Source organism: Dermochelys coriacea, chromosome 2 (assembly GCF_009764565.3).
Source record: "Dermochelys coriacea isolate rDerCor1 chromosome 2, rDerCor1.pri.v4, whole genome shotgun sequence".
NCBI classification, from domain to species: Eukaryota; Metazoa; Chordata; order Testudines; family Dermochelyidae; genus Dermochelys; species Dermochelys coriacea.
Genome location: NC_050069.1, coordinates 24,377,815 through 24,382,414, shown reverse-complemented (window position 1 = coordinate 24,382,414; position 4,600 = coordinate 24,377,815). Strand labels below are relative to the sequence as shown.

General features: G+C 46.7%; 1 long non-coding RNA gene across 1 annotated transcript; it reads left to right on the top strand.

Annotated features, from left to right (window-relative positions):
* The first annotated feature begins 2,257 nt into the window (after positions 1-2,257).
* Positions 2,258-3,222, top strand: LOC122458427. Its single transcript, XR_006278475.1, has 2 exons — positions 2,258-2,300; positions 3,161-3,222. It is a non-coding gene; the product is annotated as an uncharacterized LOC122458427 (long non-coding RNA).
* The last annotated feature ends 1,378 nt before the right edge of the window (positions 3,223-4,600 follow it).

Here is a 4,600-nt window from a genome sequence, read left to right as displayed (position 1 = left end):
ATCTTGAGAGGTGAAAATCCATGGGCCTGATCCACCACTTTGTTACTTACTCCAATGTCACCCTATTGAAGGGGCCTGATCCAAAGCCAATTGCAGTCAGGGGCCAGATTTTCAAATGTATTTAGGCACATATGTAGTTGCAGATAGGTGCCTGACAGGATTTTCAAAAGCACCTTAGCAAGTTAGGGGTTTAATTTCATTGATTTCAATGTGATTTAGGTGCCTAATTTATTTATATGCTTTTGAAAATCCCACAAGGTGCCTATCTACATCTTCAGGTATATAAATCTGCAGCAATAAATCTTAGGTTAGATATTAGGTAAAACTTTAAGAGTAGCTCATCTCAGATGTAGGCTTCCAAGGGAGGTTATGGAATCCCCATGACTGGAGGTTTTTTAAAAACAAGTTGAACAAACACCTGTTGGGGTAGTCTAAGTTTACTTGGCCCTGCCAAAGAGCAGGGGCTGGACTTGATGGCATCTCGAGTCCTTTCCAGCGCTACATTTTGTGTCTACACAGGGATAAAAGACCAGTGACATAGCTGCAACTGGCCTGGGTCAGCTGACTCAGGCTCACAGGGCTTGGGCTGCAGGGCTAAAAATTGCTGTGTAGATGAGCTTGTGCTGGAACCCGAGCTCTGGGACCCTGCCACTCCATGACTGGGGGTGGCTTTCAAAGACAGCTCTCAGCAGATTGACCTAGAGCATCCTTCTCTTCTATTACACTCCAAACTGCAGAGATTGGAAAAGCCTGTAGCACATGAAAAAGGGGAGTGTGACTAAATGGTGATCAGGGATGGCTCATTTTTATCCATAATTTAAATGGGGCCTAAAATAGAAGAGAAAAATCAAGTTTCTTCAGGGAACTCCAGGCTGAGGTTTTCCTGTGGCTGTTACGTGGGGAACAGCTCATTAATAAAATCTGGAGTAGTAACAGGTCAGGAGAGTTCTTCTTTTGTTTGCTTTTAAAAAGTCATTCACTGTGACTTTTTACTTATGACAAGCACATGTAGATCACAGATTGGTGTTTCTTTCAAAGCACTTATTTGCACAGCAAAAACTGCTAGATCAAGAGATTGTACAGGATAGTGACCATCCGTGTTATAAACTTTTAGTGTTGCCTGCATAAACTGGACCAAAGTGTGTTATAGCCAAATTATGGATTCATATTGGAGTTCTCATCTTTAGAAGGAATGCTGTCCCATTGGTCATAGCAGGGACATAAGTAAATTTGGTCAAGTAAATGTTTTGTGAATATTTTAAAGACTAAAAATACCAAGTTTGGTTTACTATGATTTGTGGGGTTTTATTGTTCTTGAGCACTGAATAACAGCTCGGTAGCTAAGAAAATGTTTGTGAATCCCATTAATTTTGGCATCACTAAGCCCTGGTCTACACTACGAGTTTAGGTAGAATTTAGTAGCATTAGATCGATTTAACCCTGCACCTGTCCACATGACGAAGCCATTTTTTTCAACTTAAAGGGCTCTGAAAATTGATTTCTGTACTCCTCCCCCACGAAGGGATTAGCCCTGAAATTGACCTTGCCGGGTCGAATTTGGGGTAGTGTGGTCGCAATTCAACGGTATTGGCCTCCGGGAGCTATCCCAGAGTGCTCCATTGTGACTGCTCTGGACAGCGCTCTCAGCTCAGATGTACTGGCCAGATACACAGGAAAAGCCCTACAAACTTTTGAATCTCATTTCCTGTTTGGCCACCAGGGCAAGCTGCAGGTGAGTGCAGATCTCATCAGCAGAGGTGACCATGATGGAGTCCCAGAATCGCAAAAGAGCTCCAGCATGGACCGAACGGGAGGTATGGGATCTGATCGCTGTATGGGGAGACGAATCCGTGCTATCAGAACTCCGTTCCAAAAGACGAAATGCCCAAACGTTTGAAAAAATCTCCAAGGGCATGAAGGACAGAGGCTATAATAGGGACCCTCAGCAGTGCCACATGAAACTTAAGAAGCTCAGGCAAGCCTACCAAAAAAACAGAGAGGCAAACAGCTGCCCAGGGTCAGAGCCCCAGACATGCCACTTCTATGATGAGCTGCATGCCATTCTAGGGGGTGCAGCCACCACTACTCCACCCTGTGCTTTGACTCTATCAGTGTATTATGACGCAACAGGGATGTGCATTTTGGGAACGAGGAAGATGATGATGATTAGGAGGAGGTTGAAGATAGTGCACAGCAAGCAAGGGGAGAAACCATTTTCCCTGAGAGCCAGGAACTGTTTCTCACCCTGGACCTGGAGCCAAGGTGGGCTCTGGACCTGCCAGGTGGAGAAGGGACCTCTGGTGAGCGTACCTTTGTAAATATAATACATGGTTTAAAAACAAGCATGTTTAATGATTAATTTTCCCTGAAGACTTGGGATGCATTCGCAGCCAGTACAGCTACTGGAAAAGTCTGTTAACGTGTCTGGGGATGGAGCGCAAATCCTCCATGGACATCTCCATAAAGCTCTCCTGGATGGTCATTCCTCATGGTCACCTGGTTGAAATAGGGTAATTTTATTAAGGGGACATTCAGAGGTGGCTGTTCTTGGCTGGGCTGTGTGCCTGTGGCTGAAAAGAAATATTCCCCACTGTTATCCATGTGGTGGGGGGAGGGATGAAGCGATCATCCAAGAGAATTGGGTGTGTGGAGGGGGTTGCCGTTCCTGCTGGGCTGTGTGCCTGTGGCTGAACAGAAATCTTCCCCACTGTTAGCCACACAGTGGCGGGAGAGGTGAAGCCATCATCCCTGAGAATTGGGGGTGATTAGTTGGGTTTGTGCTGCAGGTTAACCTGAAAACCGCAGCCCCTCCTTTTAAATTGCCAACCCATTTTAAATGGCCAACCCAACGGCTGCTTGGTATGGGAAATGAGGGTGCTGGTGTTTGACACCATTCCCACATGTTATGAAGGTTAAAGAAGCCAAAAGACTGTGGCTTACCATGGCTGCCTGCAAGCCAAATTCTGTTGCCCAGCCCTGTGTGTGTGATCTCTCGCACCAAACCAGCAGACACTCAATATAAGAGGCAAAATGCGACCTTGTACCGAAAGCACATGTGCTGTGTAATGTTAACAGCAAGGTTCACCGTGAAAGAGTCTACCCATTGTTCTCTAAAATCTCTCTTTTTAACTACTACTCTCCATTTTTTTCCCTTCCGCAGCTGCAAATGTTTCAACTCTCACATTACCATCTCCGTCCCAGAGACTAGTGAAGATTAGAAGGTGAAAAAACACACTCACGATGAAATGTTCTCAGAGCTCATGCAGTCCTCCCACACTGAAAGAGCCCAGCAGAATGTGTGGAGGCAAGCAATGTCAGAATCCAGGAAAGCACAATATAAATGCGACAATAGGTGGCGGGTTGAAGACGAAAGGTGGCGGGTTGAAGACGATAGGTGGCATCAGCTTGCTGACAGAAGGCAGGAGGCAATGCTGAGGCTACTCGAGGATCAAACTGATATGTTCTGGCATATGGTTGAGCTTCAGGAAAGACAGGAGCACAGACTGTCGCTACAGCCCCTGTGTAACCAACCACCCTCCTCCCCAAGTTCCATAGCCTTCTCACCAAGATGCCCAAGACTGCAGTGGGGGGCCTCCGGGCACCTAAGCACTCCACCCCAGAGGACTGCCCAAGCAACAGAAAGCTAGCATTCAATAAGTTTTGAAGTGCAGTGTGGCCTTGTCCTTCCCTCCTCCCGCACCCCACCCGATGCTTCCCTCCTCCCCCACCCCTCCTGGGCTACCTTGGCAGTTATCCCTCTATTTGTGTGATGAATTAATAAAGAATGCATGAATTTGAAACAACAATGACTTTATTGCCTCTGCAAGCGGTGATTGAAGAGGGGAGGGGAGAGCGGTTGGTTTACAGGGAAGTAGAGTGAACCAAGGGGGTGGGTTTTCATCAAGGAGAAACAAACAGAACTTTCACACAGTAGCCTGGCCAGTAAGGAAACTGGTTTTCAAAGCTTTCTGATGCGCACCGCACCCTCCTGTACTCTTCTAACCGCCCTGGTGTCTGGCTGCATGTAATCAGCAGCCAGGCAATTTGCCTCAAACTCCCACTCCACCATAAAAGTCTCCCCCTTACTGTCACAGATATTGTGGAGTGCACAGCAAGCAGTAATAACACTGGGAATATTGTTTTCACTGAGGTCTAACCGAGTCAGTAAACTGTGCCAGCGCGCTTTTAAATGTCCAAATGCACATTCTACCACCATTCTGCACTTGCTCAGCCTATAGTTGAACAGCTCCTAACTACTTTCCAGGCTGCCTATGTATGGCTTCATAAGCTAGGGGAGGAAGGGGTATGCTGGGTCCCCAAGGATAACTATAGACATTTCAACATCCCCAATGCTTATTTTCTGGTCTGGGAAGAAAGTTCCTTGCTGCAGCTGTTCAAACAGACCAGAGTTCCTGAAGATGCGAGTGTCATGTACCTTTCCCGGCCATCCCATGCTGATGTTGGTGAAACATCCCTTGTGATCCACCAGAGCTTGCAGGACCATTGAAAAATACCCCTTTCTGTTTATGTACTGCTGCCTAGGTGGTCCGGTGCCAAGATAGGGATATGGGTTCCATCTATGGCCCCACCACAGTTAGGG